The sequence below is a fragment of the Gopherus flavomarginatus genome, chromosome 2, assembly GCF_025201925.1.
Source record: "Gopherus flavomarginatus isolate rGopFla2 chromosome 2, rGopFla2.mat.asm, whole genome shotgun sequence".
Taxonomy (NCBI): domain Eukaryota; kingdom Metazoa; phylum Chordata; order Testudines; family Testudinidae; genus Gopherus; species Gopherus flavomarginatus.
The window spans coordinates 198,713,321-198,722,786 of record NC_066618.1 but is presented as its reverse complement, the minus strand read 5'-3'; positions in this window follow the sequence as shown (position 1 = coordinate 198,722,786).

Here is a 9,466-nt window from a genome sequence, read left to right as displayed (position 1 = left end):
GGTGTGAAATCCATAAGTACTGATGTTCCCATGCAACAGGGTCATGAATCACACAGCCTTAATTCTTAGCTGGCCTAGACATGATTGCTTCCAAGAGACTCATAAAAAATGATGATAAACAAGTAAAAGGTCCCTAAAGCTAATAATGATGATCTTATCAGTGTACATGGAGTTTAAATATATTATGCCACAAGCTGTGATGTTATGTGTGAGGTTATGCAATGTTGCTATTTTGTTTTATATTGTACAAAGCAATGGGAAATTAATTCTAAGTCTCCTAATAAGATCCCTTTATTCATATTTTCCCACTTGTGACAAGTTATCAAGTATTAACACTCCACTTGAGCAAGTAACATAATTTGCATATTCCAATTATATTTGTTTACCATGATAATCTATACTTCTCTGTACTATCTGAAGCAGCAAATGGACAGTGAAATTGATTAAGCAGCAAAATGAAGCTGATGCATTTAATCTATCTTAGAAGCTATTTGTTTAGAAAATATCATAAGAAAAAAGGATACCAGTTCTATTATAGCCATTCCTATATCCACCTGTTTTACAGAGAGGTGGCTACCAATTTATATATGCAAATTCAGACTCTTTGCAAAACAAAACCCCCCACAAACACTGTGACTGTCTGTATTCCTATGTTCATCCCTTTTTCAAGACTATGTTAAATTTTGTACAAAGTATGCCTTGTGAGATATCATTTCAAAGCTCATAATTTGCTGATCATTATTGTCCTGGTAAAAAATGTGTGGCAAAATTGCATGTAAAGTTATAAGATTCTACCGTATAATATTACTGAGACATAGTCCAAGTTTAGAGAAGCAAGCATAAACTAGTTCTTCAAAGAAAGGCAAAATGACAACTCAGCCAGGTGTCAATGAAATCAAATGGATCATCACCTTCTTTGGCAGGAAAAAGGGTGTGAGCGAGAAATTTACACCCTGGCAAAGAAACAGCTAGATGTTCCCATCTCCATAAACCTTCTGTCTCCTGAGCTCAGCTGGCATAAGTGCTGGAACTAGGGATGTGGGGGGTGCTGCTGCATTCCCTGGCTTGAAGTGGTTTCCATTATATACAGGGTTTATAATTTGGTTCTGTGACTCTCAGCTCTCCCCCCCACACACACTATAAAAATTGTTCCACCACCTCTGTTAGCTAGAGATGATTTCCAAAGAAAAAGAGAAATATATATAAAAAAAGAATAGATGCCCTAAAATCTCTCTCTCTTCATCTCTATTCATGGCATCAATAACATCTGAAGGACGAATAAATCAATGCTGAAATGGGGGGAGGGGTCCCGGCTGAAAGGATTTCAGCCAGTAAGACTGCTAAAGCATGTGGTGAATCTTGGCTGTGAATTCATTTAGCTTATTAAGTTAGGTATTAGATGCATTTTGTCTTTTAGTTACTTGTAACAATTATATCTTTTATGCCTCATTACCTGTAGTCACTTAAAATCTATCTTTCGGTAGTTAATAAACTTGTTTTATTTTTTATGTAAACCAGTATGTGTTTGGATTGAAGTGTTTGGAAACTTCATTTGGGATAACTGGATTTTTGCATATCATCTTCTATTAATAAAATGATAGACTTTATATGAGCTTGTATTGTCCAGGAGAGGGCTGGGCAGTACAAGATGTACATTTTGGAGGGAAAGTCTGGGATGGGGAATGTACTGGTGTTGCCCTGCAATATAATACAAGAGTAGCTGGCCATAGCATTCATACAGTATAGCTGGCAATAGTTTACATGCTGGAGTCTGTGTGTGAGCAGACCAGGAGTGGTTGCTCTCACAGCGAAGAAGGGTAAAAGGGACCCCAAGCTGGAGAAGTGAAGGGACACAGCTATACAACAGTCCAGACTGTACCCTGGGTAATGTCACAGACATCCTTTTTTTTCCTATCCCAAGGCACATGATGGATCAGACTGTTGTGAAGGTCGTTTTAGTATTAGGGGTATTGTTTTGCCACTCTCTCCATAAGAAAGTTCATTGGAATCCCTCTTTTGACCACAGAATTAATTCCTTTTTCCCATTTGGTTTCATTTGAACGTGAACATTTACCTTCCAACTGTTCCATCTATCCTTCTGTGTAGATGTAGGATTTCTGACACTGATGCTGATAGGTAGCGGGGTCACAGTGCCTAATTTATTATGAATTTATAGATTTTATTTTATGTATAGCATCTGGATGCCTTTTTGGTGATGGGTTCTTAAAGATTTACATTAAATAAAATGGTAAAAATCACCCTCAAAGAGGTATACCTAGCTTCAGAGAAGCTGCAAAGTAGGATGGGAAATTCACAGCTGGATTGGGGCACTACTTGGAATTTCAGAGGGTGGAAAGAAAGAAGCCAGTTATTGAAAGCTTGTAGGAACGAGAGGAGGTGTTGGATAATTGAAAGGAAAGAGTGTGGGTGGGTGCATGTCCTTATCTGAACATGAAAAAAGGGTTTGAGTTCATTTCATTTTGAGGATGCAGGGGGGAACAACCAGGGCAATTCACATTTCCCACCACCCCTTTCAAACAGTTTGCTCATCGCTAGAGGCAATCTTTTATGCCAGTCTCCTACCATTCGTTTTTTTCTCCCAGGCCATGCTGGCATTCTTTCCTGAATCTTCATCAGCTGTATTTTTCTAACTTACAGGAGATCTGTGTTTATAAAGATATAATGATGTATATTTTACTCCAGTGTAACAGCAAAGATATCATTCTTGTATGCATGCCTTTGGCTAGAAAATAATAGGCCTACATTTTCAGAAAATTGTATGCACATTTGCACACCAAATTGCATCAGCAACAACATCATATAAATTGGGCATATAAATGATCAGATAGTTGAATAAGTGGTCATTTGCATGAGTAATTTTGTTAACTGAATGTACAATCCAGGCATTCAGATGCATTCATTTTTTTCTGAAAATTTGGCCTGAATGCCTTGTGATAGTTGCATCGCAGTACTACAATTTGATCCATGTGGGTAACTGCTGTATCCCTACATGGGTGCAGCATTTCACTGGTAAAGCTCATAATACAGGATCAGGGCCTTGGAGACAATGTACCAAATTCATTCTAAGCCACCCAAAAATGTGTTACCTTTCCCCTCTGAAGTTCTGGTCTTTCTCTAATCTTCTTCAGGAATTTTCAGGAAGGTAGTATTGGCACACCACTGATGAAGTCAGTTACTACTATAGATGGAGCCCATAATTAATGTTGACCAACACTTCCCATTATAAGACTCTATTTTCAGTTGTTATAACTTTACCAAACTGTTTAGGCTGAAATTTTCCATGCTGTGGGTCTGCCTTAGGGTGAATTTTATTGAGAAATTTCAACTAAAATAGTCCATCTGTTTCCAAGAGCAAGGTTGGGGGGAAACATATTGTTTGCCCATGTTAAATTGTTTAACCTACCTTTTCACTGAGAAGGTCTAGTCGTTCCCTGCTTTGGAGCAGCAACTTGAAATTTGGCAGGGGTAAAGAAGTGTCAAAAATGTGTCTTTTGGTACCCCCTAAATTTGTCCAAGCTATAAACCTTTGAAAAATCTCAATTTGCATATTCACAGAAACTTGTTAGAGTTTGGAGGCTACATTCTCTGAAGATTCTGTCTGTACTGAGCATGTTCCATCCCCACAAGCAAGGCCGACTTTAGGCACTGCAGGGCCCTTTTTGAAAGAACTGCCACCAAAGACAGTGGCGGGACTTCGGCGGCAGATCAATCAGCTGCCAGTGCCTTCAGTGGCACATTGGCGTCAGGTCCTTCTTCCGCGGCAGTGAGCAAGCTGCCACCGAAGTCAGTGGTGGGACTTCGGTGGCAGCTCAATTGGCTACCAGTGCCTTTGGCGGAGGGTCCTTAGGGATGTTGCAGGCCCTCTTAGGGGTGCGGGGCCCAATTCAGGGAAATCGGGTGAATCGCCCTAAAGCCTGCCCTGCCTGCAAGGCTTCTAAGTGCTGACTGGACTGCACATGTGGTATCCCTACAGAGTGACTGAGCATGCTCCATCCTGAGTTTGGAGGGACTAAGTCAGAGGTTCTCAAACTGTGGTACGCAGACCCCCAGTGGTCCAGGAGCTCCATTCAGGTGGTCCGCAGATAGTTCCCTCTAACGTGCGTGGCTGGGCGGCTGCAAGGAATACAATGAAGGGTCACCCACCTAATTAATTCTCTTGGGATTGACATCTCCTCATCAATTATTGGGAGTGGACCACATCCACCCTGACTGTATTGGCCTTCAACATTGGTTCTCCAATTGTAAGGTAACTCCCTTTTCTTCATTTGCCAGTATTCATTTGTTGGAGGCGGAGCTACCAAGGAAGGTTTGAAAGCTAGAAGCCTCTGGTAATTGGCTGAGCCTTAACCAGTGGGCTGGGCATTCACTCAGGCCAGGGCTGTATAAAGCTGCGCACAAACGACCAGGGAGCTTAGTGAACAGGAGCTGCTAACAGGGACTTTCGCAAGGGAGTTTGGAAGGGAAGTAGGAAGGGAGTGGGGGTCCCTTGGCGGTCTCATCCGTGACCCATTGGTCCCCTGAACCTATAAACCAAGCCCTATCCTAAATCTTTCTGTTTAAAGCAGAGCAGAGCGGACTGGGAGCTGCAGACGGGATTTTGAGAGAGTTTGACAGAGGGAGGCTTACAATGGTGAGGAGGACCGCAACACCTGTGCCAGCACTACTTCTGTCTCCTCCACCTGCGCCTGTAGCCAGACAGAGCACCAAAGCATGGATGCTTTTACTCAGATTCTGGTGTGGGCTTGCAAAGACTGTAATTTGCAATTTCCGCTTACTGATATCCAGGCTGGGGGTGGCATCCAATGTGAAAGGTTCCTACTGGTGGAATCTCTCAGGCAGCAGGTGGGAGAGCTACAGGAGGAAGTGGCTAGGCTGAGGAACATCCGTATCCATAAGCAATTCCTGGACAGTATTCATGTGGAGACAGCTGACGTAGCTGTCCCAGATCACAGGACTACTGACACACCAGTGGAGGAGGAGATGGCTCAGGGTGTATCTGACACACCAGTGGAGGAGGAGATGGCTCAGGGTGGACACAGCCAGCTGGTTACTTCTGGCAGCGGGCAGTGCTCCACCCCTGCTGCGAACCCTCCTGCTGTGGTAATAGATAACCGTTATGCTCTTCTTGATACAGGAGAGAAGGAATCACCCCCAACAGTTAAGGAGGCGAAGCCTCGTACCCCTAAGGCTGGGAGGTCTGCTGCCACCACTGATAATAAGAAACGTAGGGTAGTGGTGGTTGGAGACTCTCTGCTGAGGGGGACGGAGACACCCATCTGTCGCCCTGACCGTTCATCCCGGGAGGTATGCTGCCTGCCAGGGGCCCGTATCCGAGATGTTACAGAGGCATTGTCGAAGATTATCCTGCCTTCTGACTACTACCCCATGCTACTCATCCATGTGGGCACAAATGATACTGTGAGGTGTGACACTGAGCAGATCAAGAGTGACTACAGGGCTCTGGGAGTACGGGTTAAGGAGTTTGGAGCGCAGGTGGTATTCTCTTCGATTCTTCCTGTCGAAGGTAGGGGCCCGGGCAGAGACAGATGCATTGTGGAGGTGAATGCCTGGCTGCGAAGATGGTGTCGCCAGGAGGGCTTTGGCTTCCTCAACCACGGGATGCTATTCGAGGAAGGACTGCTAGGCACAGATGGCGTTCACCTTTCGAGGAGGGGAAAGGCCTTATTTGCGCACAGACTGGCTAACCTAGTAAGGAGGGCTTTAAACTAGGTTCGACGGGGACAGGTGAGCAAAGCCCACAGGTAAGTGGGGAACAAGACCTGGGAGATGGGTTGAAAACAGGAGGGAGCACGAGCTATAATGGCAGAGAGAAAGGAGGGTCAGGGCAAAGCTGGGAGGTAAGATCAAACCAGTATCTTAGATGCCTATGTACAAATGCAAGAAGCATGGGTAATAAGCAGGAAGAACTGGAAGTGCTAATAAATAAATACAACTATGACATTGTTGGCATTACTGAAACTTGGTGGATAATACACACGACTGGAATGTTGGTGTGAATGGGTATAGTTTGCTAAGGAAGGATAGACAGGGGAAAAAGGGAGGAGGTGTTGCCTTATATATTAAAAATGTACACACTTGGACTGAGGTAGAGATGGACATAGGAGATGGGAGTGCTGAGAGTCTCTGGGTTAGGCTAAAAGGGGTAAAAAACACAGGTGATGTCGTGCTGGGAGTCTACTACAGGCTACCTAATCAGGTGGAAGAGGTGGATGAGGCTTTTTTCAAACAACTAACAAAATCATCCAAAGCCCAAGATTTGGTGGTGATGGGGGACTTCAACTATCCAGATATATGTTGGGAAAATAACACCGCGGGGCACAGACTATCCAATAAGTTCCTGGACTGCATTGCAGACAACTTTTTATTTCAGAAAGTTGAAAAAGCTACTGGGGGGAAGCTGTTCTAGACTTGATTTTAACAAATAGGGAAGAACTCGTTGAGAATTTGAAAGTAGAAGGAAGCTTGGGTGAAAGTGATCATGAAATAATAGAGTTTACAATTCTAAGGAAGGGTAGAAGGGAGTACAGCAAAATAGAGACAATGGATTTCAGGAAGGCAGATTCTGGTAAGCTCAGAGAGCTGATAGGTAAGGTCCCATGGGAATCAAGACTGAGGGGAAAAACAACTGAGGAAAGTTGGCAGTTTTTCAAAGGGACGCTATTAAGGGCCCAAAAGCAAGCTATTCCGATGGTTAGGAAAGATAGAAAATGTGGCAAAAGACCACCTTGGCTTAACCACGAGATCTTGCGTGACCTACAAAATAAAAAGGCGTCATATAAAAAATGGAAACTAGGTCAGATTACAAAGGATGAATACAGGCAAATAAGACAGGAATGCAGAGGCAAGATTAGAAAGGCAAAGGCACAAAATGAGCTCAAACTAGATATGGGAATAAAGGGAAACAAGAATACTTTTTATCAATACATTAGAAGCAAGAGGAAGACCAAGGACAGGGTAGGCCCACTGCTCAGTGAGGAGGGGGAAACAGTAATGGGAGACTTGGAAATGGCAGAGATGCTTAATGACTTCTTTGTTTCGGTCTTCACTGAGAAGTCTGAAGGAATGTCTAGTATAGTGAATGCTTACGGGAAGAGGGTAGGTTTAGAAGATAAAATAAAAAAAGAGCAAGTAAAAAATCACTTAGAAAAGTTAGATGCCTGCAAGTCACCAGGGCCTGATGAAATGCATCCTAGAATACTCAAGGAGTTAATAGAGGAGGTATCTGAGCCTCTAGCTATTATCTTTGGGAAATCATGGGAGACGGGGGAGATTCCAGAAGACTGGAAGGGGGCAAATATAGTGCCCATCTATAAAAAGGGAAATAAAAACAACCCAGGAAACTACAGACCAGTTAGTTTAACTTCTGTGCCAGGGAAGATAATGGAGCAGATAATTAAAGAAATCATCTGCAAACACTTGGAAGGTGGTAAGGTGATAGGGAATAGCCAGCATGGATTTGTAAAAAACAAATCGTGTCAAACTAATCTGATAGCATTCTTTGATAGGATAACGAGCCTTGTGGATAAGGGAGAAGCGGTGGATGTGATATACCTAGACTTTAGTAAGGCATTTGATACGGTCTCTCATGATATTCTTATAGACAAACTAGGAAAGTACAAATTAGATGGGGCTACTATAAGGTGGGTGTGTAACTGGCTGGATAACCATACTCAGAGAGTAGTTATTAATGGCTCCCAATCCTGCTGGAAAGGTATAACAAGTGGGGTTCCGCAGGGGTCTGTTTTGGGACCGGCTCTGTTCAATATCTTCATCGACGATTTAGATGTTGGCATAGAAAGTACGCTTATTAAGTTTGCGGACGATACCAAACTGGGAGGGATTGCAATTGCTTTGGAGGACAGGGTCAAAATTCAAAACGATCTGGACAAATTGGAGAAATGGTCTGAGGTAAACAGGATGAAGTTCAATAAAGATAAATGCAAAGTGCTCCACTTAGGAAGGAACAATCAGTTTCACACATACAGAATGGGAGGAGACTGTCTAGGAAGGAGTATGGCAGAAAGAGATCTAGGGGTCATAGTGGACCACAAGCTTAATATGAGTCAACAGTGTGATACTGTTGCAAAAAAAGCAAATGTGATTCTGGGATGCATTAACAGGTGTGTTGTAAACAAGACACGAGAAGTCATTCTTCCGCTTTACTCTGTGCTGGTTAGGCCTCAACTGGAGTATTGTGTCCAGTTCTGGGCACCGCATTTCAAGAAAGATGTGGAGAAACTGGAGAGGGTCCAGAGAAGAGCAACGAGAATGATTAAAGGTCTTGAGAACATGACCTATGAAGGAAGGCTGAAGGAATTGGGTTTGTTTAGTTTGGAAAAGAGAAGACTGAGAGGGGACATGATAGCAGTTTTCAGGTATCTAAAAGGGTGTCATCAGGAGGAGGGAGAAAACTTGTTCACCTTAGCCTCCAATGATAGAACAAGAAGCAATGGGCTTAAACTGCAGCAAGGGAGATTTAGGTTGGACATTAGGAAAACGTTCCTAACTGTCAGGGTAGTTAAACACTGGAATAGATTGCCTAGGGAAGTTGTGGAATCTCCATCTCTGGAGATATTTAAGAGTAGGTTAGATAAATGTCTATTAGGGATGGTCTAGACATCCTAATAGACTGGACTCGATGACCTCTCGAGGTCCCTTCCAGTCCTAGAGTCTATGAGTCTATGAGTCTATATATATTTATGCCTGTATCTGTAATTTTCACTCCATGCATCTGAAGAAATGGGTTTTTTACCCACAAAAGCTTATGATCAGATAAATCTGTTAGTCTTTAAGGTGCCACCAGACTCCTCATTGGTTTTGCGCATACAGACTAACACAGCTACCCCTCTGACACCTAATTAATGGAGCCTCGCAGGCATGGCTCGACTAATTAGGGGCCTAGACCCTGGAGGAGATGCACATGTAAGGTGAGGTGGTGGCCTTATGGGGAATAGGAGGTAGGTGGAGGGGGCAGTGGAGTGAGAAGAGGGATTGGAGGGAATTTTGGACATGCAAGGCTGCGGCAGCCAGAGAAAAAGGCAACTTTCCCCAGCTCCAGGGCTGTGGCTGCCAGGGAGAGGCAGCCCTCCCTCCCAGCTTCAGCTCTGTGGCTGCTATGGTGGTGGAGAGAGGGAACATCCATTGCATTAGAAAGGTAAGACTACTGATATTAAAATGAGTTGTGTGCTTTTATTTGTAGAACAAATGTTAATTATTATAACTTTTTATATAGCACTTTTATCCAAAGCATTTTACAATAGTTAGCTAATGGTACAAACAACATATGGAAAGATTATTAAGTGGTCCGCCGAGACCCTCAGCAATTTTCAAGTAGTCTGCGAAAAAAAAATTGAGACCCACTGGACTAAGTAGTATTTTCTCTGCAATTGGTCCTCCTGGTTTCCAGGGGTCACCGTAGCACCAG